Genomic DNA, 10,995 nt, shown 5'->3' on the forward strand with positions numbered 1-10,995 from the left:
AGATGTGAGAATCGATCAGCAGCCTCAAACTCAAAGAAGTCATGCCCGGCTCTGCTGAACGGATCCCTAGCAAATGAGAAGAATGCAAATTGTTGCTAGGCACATGTCAGTTCTGTATCTGAAGGATAAACTTGACTCCCTTGAGAGTTCCGGCCTGCATCTTTAATTCAAGCCATTAATAATATACACATCTTTTTTCCCCTCTCTGAGAAGAGAATTCCAAATTTTTTACTCCCCAGGCCGTGTTGACAACAGAGAGGAGATGCGCTCTGTCAAGCTGATATCGGTCCAGTATGAGAGCTTGAAATATAGTGATGTTAAAAGCTATTGATTTCGCAGCATCTTGCCTGACTTGTTTTACCTAGGGGGTAGAGTATGAGGTCAAGGCATACTGTTAATGTGTTTAATCTGGGGGGACTTTGCATAGACTTAAAGAAGGTGAGAAGAAAGTTTCCAAACTAACTTTGTCCACCACAGCCAAAGAGAAAATTGTAAACAAGTTCAGTCTGATCCGAATTTCAACAAATTTATCTCCACCATGTTGTTATCAATCCGTTGTACTGGTTGTAAATATATCATACCTTAGGGGGAAATGTTCCACGCCCCTTCAGCAGTTGTAAACTCACCTCATTACAAATCCCAAATAATTGAAAGCAAGACTGGATCACACTCTTCTTCTTAACTCTGATGCACTTGGTTTGGGACTTACAGCTTGGTCAGGATCTAAAACGAAGGACGGTATAATGATTTCCTGCCACCATTAATCTTTATCAAGCTGTGCCACGCTTCTAGGTTGTCCCTAGATAGTAGTAAATTGTAAACAGGAGCGTGAAGAAAAGAGTCCTTGAGGCCCATTCACACCTCTGTGCCAGGGTGCACAGTGTATTAATTCAGTGAAGGGTGAACTGTGTGTTAAATTGGTCAGATGTCTTCACAGAATACAGATCTGACTGAGAGATGCATTCTGGCAGGGGTTACTCTGACTATTTTGGTTGCACCAACAATAAACATACTTCTTTAATAGTTTCATACCACGTGTATTAAAAGCAACGCCACTAAGCAAGAAAAGAAAACCATGATTTCATTTGAACTGTTTACATGTTGAATGTAAAATGTTATAAATGCTATAAAGCCCAGTATGCCTTGGGGTGTGGATACTGTGTGATCAACAGCTACCGTTCACCTCGCAGGTGTAGGTGGGAACGCCATAGCCTCAAGCTCTCCAAATATGGTTACTTCACAAATCAAGGATGGCGCCGGTCAAACTCACCATTTTCGCAGCACACAAACCAATAGGTGGTTGCCACTTTGTCAGTGGCCACTCTGCTCTCAAAGATAAATCTATCAACAAAAAATTACAGAAATCTCTGTCTGTCTATCTCAGACAGTCCTCTTACCATAAGGTCGGTGGTTTGATTCCAGTCCTCCCCACTCTGCAAGTGTCCTTGAGCAAGATGCTGAACCATTGGCCTTTCTTATAGAGAAAGTGCTGCACATTCTGCTCTAACACAGCAAACAGGGAGGTTTAGTGTGGGCACTACACTAGTTGAAAGTAAATAATATTGTAAAAATGCAACTTTATGAGACCTCAAACAACATAATATAATATCAAGCGCTTAACTTGCAGGTAGAATAATAATAAAAAAATGAAATCATGCACAATATATAGACGGATATATAAATATAAACACTACTTCTGCCGTGCAACAGTCATAGAAGCTGTGTCTTGATTTATTGAGGACAGTTAAGTTTGCATTGACAGGATTCTAGTAAATGAGGGTTTATATTATGATTCTGCTGCCTGTGGCATCCACAGGAAACAAGCCCAACAACAGCTGCTGGAAGGAACCCGCAATGCAAAACCATTCACCTAGAAGTCTTTCACTCAGCATATAACTTATTGATTAATCATGTTTTAAATAACAGGCCAATGGATGGCCTGTGTTAACGTAAAGAAGCTGTGCTTCAGAAAAGGCCGGTGTTTTTATGAGCACAGCAGCTCACATCTTGAGGAGGCATGTTTTCAACAGTAATTTTTCTGAGCCAGTCTGATCACCAACTGCACAAAAATAATGTGAGTACAGTCTAAGAAAACCTGCAGAGCTGTCTGCACCGGTAGGCCTATAACATCTGGGATTGCAGTTCTACAAACTAGACTAAGCTGAGATAACATGGTTTCTTGTACGAGAAGGTAAGAAAATATAATCTGCACCCAATCATTGTTTCTCCCAGTCACATCTATCACCACCCCAATGGAAATGTAATGCAAGCATGACAAAGTAATGAATACTCCCAAACATTGATTTGATCTGATCTTGATTAGAGTTTCCTCCTCCTCTCCATTAGGCACTTCATACAATATTCAAACTGGTATTACAGCTGTCCCTCGAAGAAGACATTACTGTGAGGATTATTGAAAGAAAACGTGGCTGTGATCAGTGATGTCTATAAACAGATTGAGGAACTCGTCCTTAACGGATTCCACGCCTGTAGGGTTGTTAGGAAGTGGAGCAGGATGTTTTCAGCAGTCAGTATGTCATAGGAAAAAATCCAAAACCTAGCAGATCATAATGTCTTGATAGACTGTTAATCAAAGTTAAATCTATATATTTTATATTTAAGGCTTTTCTGAGGGTAAAGAAGCTTCTTATTATGAGTTATACAGCCATGGTGAAGTTATCAAAGTGGATTTCAGTGCAGTGAACTATGATCATAGGTGAACATCCTGCTGGGCCAGATAAACTAAGTCAACAGTCTGAGTTAAAAGTGCTATTCTATGTATTTACTGCTTAAGGAGTGGAACATAAGGCACTGCTGAAAACAACATACACCTCTGCAAATAAATGTTGGGAAAGTTTGGGCATAATACATCACAGCCTTCGCAACATATTGAATTAATGATACCTTGCCCAAAGCAGAGGATGTTTGGAGAGTTCTATTTTCAACAATGTGAAAGCACCTCGACTTTGGTTTGGATGAGGCATGCTCAGCTATACACCTCATTTGGTTGCTTTATCCTTAAGGCACAGTAACAGATTCTGATTCTGATTATTTTAATGTTATTATTATTATTATAAACTTATCATTCAAGACAAAGCGGTGCAGTAAAAAAAAAAAAACACAACCTCAAACAGTAACGAATTGATCAACTTGAAGGATATTTAAGCCTTTGATTCTCCACAGTTTCTGTCTGCCAGCGTTTTACCCCATTACACTCATCACAGGTTCAAAAATAGTTCAATCTTTCCCCTCATACTAAAATGTATTCTTTTCATTAGTTAGTCCATTGAATTGTTATGCCCCATGGTTGCAGCTGCACATTTAATGTGATACAGTGCTGTATCCAGAATTCATCAGTATTAATTCCTCCCTTAAACCTCGGAAGACGCCCCGTTAGTAGCATCTAAACCAAAGTATACGAGCTCAGTACGAAGATGGACTGCATCCAGAAATATTCCCTGTGTTAAACATTTAGCCATTCAATATATCATCAATGTTTATTTTTTTATTTTTTTAAAAATAACCTCAATGTTCTTTGTTCGGGCATCAATAGGAATGAGTCACCAAGAATAGCCTCCGATGGGACAATAGTCTGGTGCGAGCAACCGGAGGCAGAGCTCAATTATAGCAGGCTTTGTGTAAGTTCTATTGCTTCAGTCTTGTATTTCTTCGGTGCATAGCAAAATTACTGATAAACCCATCTTCTCTGGACATCTGTGTCACTAATTTGTGCCTTGGGGTGTCCAGGGTGATAACACCGCAACACAATGGCAGGCGAGAGCGAACACATTTTGCTCATCTGTATCATTGTCACACTTGGTAATGGAAGTTCTCAGCTATTGTGCCTCTTTACTTACTTTGATGGAATTTTTCTTTTCACTGCAGATCCTCTATCTTAAACTGATGATGTGATAGAGAGGCCAATTTCCTCAAGTAATCATATTATCACAGCAGTTTATCAGTGACAGCGGGGTGCATGTGTAAAGCTATTAGGCCGGTTTAGGATTATTGCAGAGGATTCAGCCTCTCGGCGATGGCTTATTTAAGCTGGTAGTGAGGATCAGGAATTGGGTTACATTATTAGCTGCACATAGACGCACTGCACAATGCACTGAGTGAAATGGTCTGAAAAGTAAAGTAAATTGAATTGTAGCCTGTGAAAGTATATGAATTTTGCATGTGGAGAAAAGAGTGAAAAGATAACATTCAGTTAACATTTATACTTAAGTACAAATTTGAGATACTGAGATTTAAAATTAGTATAATTTCTAATTTGACAGATTTACTTACGGGAGATGGACCAAACTAAATGGTCAAAGCACACTTAAATCGATTTTTCTAAAAGTTGGATCTGACATTTAAGTTGGGCTCGATGGTCCGATGCCCTGCTTGTCATGCTGGCAGTGTGTGAAATAGATAGATGAATGGTGGACATATAGAAGCAGTGTGTGAATGTGTGTGTGAATGTCAAAAGCACTGTAAAGTACTGTGGTCTTTAAGACTAGCAAAGTGTTATATAAATGCACTTTTACTTTTAAAATGTGTATATGTATATGTAAGTTTTTGCTTTTGCTACATAGCCACCGTTAGCTTTAACAGATGATTAGTTACAATTCTGACAGAAACTTTTATCAGTTTAGCATCACACTTCTTCTTTAGTCTCTCCAGGGATCTCAAGAAATGCTTATCTCAACTTTTCTTCCATTTCACTTCTCTTCTTTTACTCATGTTATCATGCAAACCAGCTAGTCTCGTCCATGTAGCTTCCTTTCTGCCCCAAAGAAGCAGCGCTGCTTAAAACCTCTTGTCTCGTTCACACAATTATGGCACCATCACCCACTCCCTGCAAGACACCACATTCAGTGGCAGAGGGCACTTAGATATAACACCTTCAATACTTTAACCTGCAATAGCAGATTCTTAATAGATTTTCTTGAAGGCAGCAGAAACTACTTTTAAACACATCACTGACAAACAATATTATGCATCTTTAGAATAGAAAGCTGTTTTACATATCAAGGTCTGTTACCAGCTCTCTGGGAATTTTAAACCATCCATGTTGAGTCTACAGGAATGGCTGAAAAATGTGGCAGCCAAAAGGCAAGTGAAACACTAAAGTGAAACAACCTAAAATTCCTTTCATTTAGCAAACATTTAGCAAAGAGGTAAGTTTTTTCTTACTCTCTAGATGTGTATGTGTCTTTACATCTGAATCAGTCCTCTGTTTCAGGCCAGTGGTGCGAATATTAAACATCTTTGGAAGTGTGAATAATACTCTTCTGAGTCAGCATTGCAACACATTTCCACGTTTCTCTCTAATCACAAGAGCTTTTAACCAGAACCAACTGTATTCTCATGCATGGAAACTAAAGCTGTCCTCTCTTCAAACCTCACACATGGGATCTTTTGACAATGAGGAACTATTCCCTATTTATGCTGCCATTTAATGTATGTAGGTCCACAGGTATTCAATATTTCAGAGGTCACGTCTCAACAAGTTCCCATTTATCATCAGGTTCAGCATATGTCTTTTTCCTGCTGAGCTGACTCGTTGACAAGCAGCGGATACGAGCCTCCTAAAGAAAGCATCAATCATGCAAATCTTCTCCTGGGACTGACCTGTCTTTTAGCACACTCTGCTCACTCGCCATAATCAATAACCTACCAATGAGTGCCACATCAAGAGGCAGCAATCTCACTGCTTTTTTTTTTTTTTTTTTTTACAAGAGTGTGTTATGGCAGCATCATGCTGACATTCTCACTCGCTCCAGCATCCATTTTTAATCATGGTATCTGGCCTTGCTGCTGCTCGTCAAGTGCCTCAGCCTCCTGTCAGAGTGTGGGCTTGCAGAGAGGGATAAGAGCTCTTACTGCAGCTATGTGGAAATAGATGTGCTGGTACAACTGCCTACCTCTCCTGGACCATCTGTGGAGTGGCAGTGCTGGGTGACTCTTACATAAGGCCTTCACAACAGGCCCTCTTCTTTCCCACATTATGCTAACAACTCCTTCAAATAATCTGAATCGCTGTCTCAAAATATCTTTAACTGCATTTTGTTATTCTGTGTTTCCCGCTTTGAAGTGAACCTGTACTTCACTGGTCAAAGTTTGGTCGTGGTGGTTTTTTCAACAAGTTTTTCATCGAAATGTTTTCTCTGTCATACAACAGGCATTCTGTAAGGGGCCTTTTCCATTATTTTAGACTTCTCTGCAGTTGTCTTTGAGTAAATATAAATTCTGCATTTTAAGGGCTGAAGTAGCTGACAAGTGTGAAAAAACAATTCACAATTGTGTTTGACGTGAAATAAATGAATACTGTGACATTTTGGGGAAACTACAATAGCAGATATTTTTTGCCACTTTGGGGCAGTAGTAACAAGCAATGAAAACAACATGACATAATATTATTTTAACAGTAGTAAAAAGGTTCCCTAGCTTGGTGAATCAAAGCCCTATTCTCACTCTGACTTCATCTCTGTCATATACAAATATTTATATGATTCATTGTCAATATGGAAATATTGATAATTACACCTAAATTTGTCTGATTTCTCCAGTCTGCTAATCTAATCTCACAACATCGAACCGAGGATGATATTCTGTGTCTATCCCTAAAACAGCAAACACAGTAGTTTCATAAAGGGTTTCATTTTGCTCTGTTATTAAAGGTATATGACATGTATCAGTTTCCCACAATAAAGCTAACACAGTACCCTTGTACCCTGACTCCCATCATCTGCTATCACTGAGGCACACCCTAATTGTTTTTGATACTAAAACAAAGGGTGTCATTGTAGAATGTAATTTTCTTGCATGTGTGTGTACGTGTGTCCCAACATCCATAAAGGTTTACACTCCAGCGTGATTTCTCTCCCGCCCACAGTGTCTGTTACCAGCTGTTAAACATGCTGGTGGATCTGTAATGATATGGGAAGTCATCTAGTGACTCATTACGCCTGATAATTACTGTGCATAGTTGTATATCAGCCAAAGAATATGAGGCCATGTTACACAGCCAATAGCACCCTGGGGTGCAAACACTCTTCTCCCACTAAGGTCCCATCTTTCAGCTGATAATGCTTCCGCTCAAACTGTAAAAGTGTAATTTCCGGAGACACCACAGTTAACAAGGGTTGCATACAAATTCAATATCCAGAGTAATAAGACTATGAATGAGAAAAATAAATGTTTTATTTATGCTCGTACATGAAGGACGTGACTGTGAGAAACTATTAGCGAAGCTAAGAAAGCGTAATATGCGTGTATTTAATAGCAGCGTATACATGAACAAATCCTCAGACACATTAAGGCTTGATTTAAATGCTGCAGTCTGACAATCCACTGGGAGAGAAGATAGTCAGAAAATAGAGAGTTTAATTAAGAAAATGTCTTTCAAACATAGGTGTCAGCCATCCAGCAGAAACAAGAGAAGGCAGTGGGAGTCATGGAAACGGCTGATGGATACGGACAGAATTAATGGTATGTGATAAAAACAGTGACCTGTCAAAAGGCCCTGGTGTGTTTAAATTGCTTTTACCTCCCCAGTGGCGTCACTTTACCGAACACTATTTACTATTTACTCGTGACCATATAGTGGAGATGCGCTTTCTGCTCCTTGGAAGCGACCATGCCTGCCTATACACGAGATTATCTATATGAGGCTTCCACCTCTTAAAGAATTATCGCTTGTCTCCAAAACTAATGAAAACCCGAAACTCTTCAATTCCCACGAGGGCAATTTGCATAATAATTACAACATAGTGTAGACAGTGGAGGAGGACAGCAAAACAAATCCGTACCAACTGAATAATTATAATTCAACGTACAGCAAAAATAGCTCTGGCTTCTTCCCTAATAGAGACAAGCCTCCAGAGTTTGTCTGGCTACTTCATTACTACAGCTGTCCACAAGAGTCTGTTTACTCCAGTGATATACTGTTGCACTTATGTTAAGAACTCAGGAGTCGGATTGAAATAGAATCTTCACATATCAGGCAGCAGTTATCTAAATGCTGGATCCCACACATCCCATAATACAAATTAATCACTTATATTTGTATGCATTCTCAGGGGCCCCCTCCAAGCTTGGGGCCTCAGGCCAGAGATTGCTTTGCCTAACCTGTTGCAACGCCCCCTGTTGCCTAGTCCCAGCAGAAAAAACGGTGAATGAGATCAACACAGCTGTACGAGTTGTGAGTCGACTTGATATGTACATATATTAAAGGGTTTTAAAAATAGACATACTACATCTCTGATCAAAAACACAAAAATATTAACCTGTCATGGGTTCAAAGATTTGAGGATTCAAAATGCAAACCCACAACAAAGGAGCAGAAGAAATAATATGAACTGATCAGGCTTGTGCAAAGAGACAGACTGACAGGTGTAAACTGAAAACACACAAGGGAACAGAAGAAGGTCCAAAAAAACAGAGAACAGCGCATCAGGTACGTAGGACTGAGAATCAGACGAACTGACAAAGGAGCACAAAGACAAATACACAAGGGAGGCAGGGATAGGGATGAATACAAGTGAAAACACATGAGACAGACAGTAGCTGTTTCTCAGTTCAGGGGCCACATCCTTCTGAGGCTGCGTTCTGAGGACTAATTCCATCGCAGCGGCACGATCATTTCAAATGATTATTAAGATGCGTCCAACAAATGTGCCCTTTCAACCCCGGATAATGAATGGTCCCAACAAGTGAATCCTTCCCGGCCCAACCTATCCCAGGGTTCATTGCAATTTAGTGAAAAAACATTTATGGTGCTGGCAAGCGACAAGGCATCTAATGCTTGATCATCAGGCTTTAAGTGAACCGAACAGCTAACAGTCAACATGTTAAAAAAACAACCTTCTTATCTTTTTCAACTGCTCTTGTTGCTATAGGGCGGGATGAGCAGGTGACAGTAAATCCTCTGCACACCATTAAAAACACAAGGTCGTGATTTAAAAAAAACAACAGGAAACCATAAAAGTTCCTTCAGAGAATCTGATAATATCTGCTTCTGTAGGTGCTGCTGCAGCTTCCATATCAGCTATATGTTGGTAACACAATGAATATGTCGGTTTAAATTTGGGAAGAAAACTCCTACTATTACATTCAGTATCAACTAATTGAAACTTGTTAACAACATATCCTCACCTCAACAGAAATAGTCCAATCACATTGACTCTTCCTCCATTGTAGTTTTCTGTTGCAAGTAATATTTAGGAAACAGGGTTGAGATGGCTGGTGGTCGAATGTGGATCATATGATGTCAGGTCCATATATTCCAGGTTAGGCTACAATACAACTTGACAACTGAAAAAAAGAGCTGCTGTAAACGTCCGATGTTATCAGCCCTAAAGAATCAGAGGGTGACAGCTTCTTTCTGGGAGATCATCATTGTAGAAGCAGAGGTCATGGTTCACCCAGCAGAGACTCACAGCAATATTAGTCTTATTGAATATGTCAGTGCCCACATCTGTTCTCTGGTGGTTTTTAAAGGTCAAACTGAGTAAAAAAAAAGAAAAGAAAGACAGGATGTATATACTGTGTGTGTCCTTTGTGGGAACTGAACACTTCTAACAGTCAGGTCTAACTGTGAGCTCCAGATTACACCAGATGGTTTCACATGCTTTGCTCATGAACATCACCTACTCGACTGCACAGCAGTACAGACAGACACTCCAGGTGCACTTTCCTGGGCGCTGTGTTGGCAGCCTCTGCCGTCTCTGCTGGACTTAATGTTCCAGCTCCACTAACACCTTGATTCACACAGTCCCACCTCTTATCTCCCACTGAAAACCCTCCTGTCAGTCATCAAGACGGTGAGTAGCTGGGGCACTCGACGACAACAGCCACCTGAAAATCCCACCTCATTCCCTCTTATCTTGCTTTGGGATGATTTCTTTTTAGTGTTCTATTTGGTCAGTGATGTGAGCTTGGTTTGGTTTGTCAGCAGGGTTACTACTAAACAGATTTCCTCGAAACTTGGTGGAAGAAAGGGACATAAGCCAAAGAAAGAAGTCATTTGATTTTGGGGCAGATCCAAACTATGAGAAGGATCCAGGAATGTTTTTAACACTTTCTTTAACATTGTTAGACTTTGCCTTTTTTATGACATTTTCCCTTATGTCACAAGGAATTTGAATGGTTCTGAATGAAAAAATGGTGGCAGCATTTGCTTCTTCTCTGCCAAGGAGGTTATTTTTTCACTTTTTTAGTTGGTCTGACAGGGGGAATGTGATAAAACGATTGGACAGATGGGTGGAAGATGTGATATGATCCAGATCAGTGGGCTGATCCAGGATTTTTTTACCTCAATTTATTTAACATTGCAAGGGACTGTTGGACGTTGGTGCTTGCGTGCGCTGTTCTGAATTTTTCAAATTTTAATTGATACATTTTTACTATTACTAAATAATTCACTCATTTACTCACCCCCTCCCAGTCCCACCTCTTTTCCCCCACCTCTCCTTACAGGATTCGTGGTTCTGATCAGTTTCTTCAGTATTAGTGTTGTATTTTAGTTACTTCACTTGTTTTTGACTTCGAGCCAGTGCTTTGAAAGAGCACTACAAGAGATTAATACACTCTGGCTTCAGTAATATCAACAGTACCTTCAGCACAGGTCATGTTTTCTAAATGAACACGCTGGGAAAATGATGAAATAGTGAGGTAATATTCCCTGCTGTTAAATATTACTTTTTTAATAGACGCAATGCAGCACAAATATTATAAAAGTAGATAAAATGGATAAATGAACATTTAGATTCGGTACACTTAACTTAAATCAAACTAATCTTACATAGATAACATATATCGTACATACAACTTCAGTAAAGTCTGTCTTTAGGAGGTTTATAATGTTTTATCTGAAGGGTTGACCTTACTACTATATCCAACCATGCACCTGCCAAAGTTACTCCACTCGGATCCTTCACCAAAACAGTTTGTACATCTGGCTGCTGGAGTGCTTCTTATGGAGCACAGGGGGCTTGTGTGCATCTG

The sequence above is a fragment of the Limanda limanda genome, chromosome 4 (genome assembly GCF_963576545.1).
Source record: "Limanda limanda chromosome 4, fLimLim1.1, whole genome shotgun sequence".
In the NCBI taxonomy this organism is placed as follows: Eukaryota; Metazoa; Chordata; class Actinopteri; order Pleuronectiformes; family Pleuronectidae; genus Limanda; species Limanda limanda.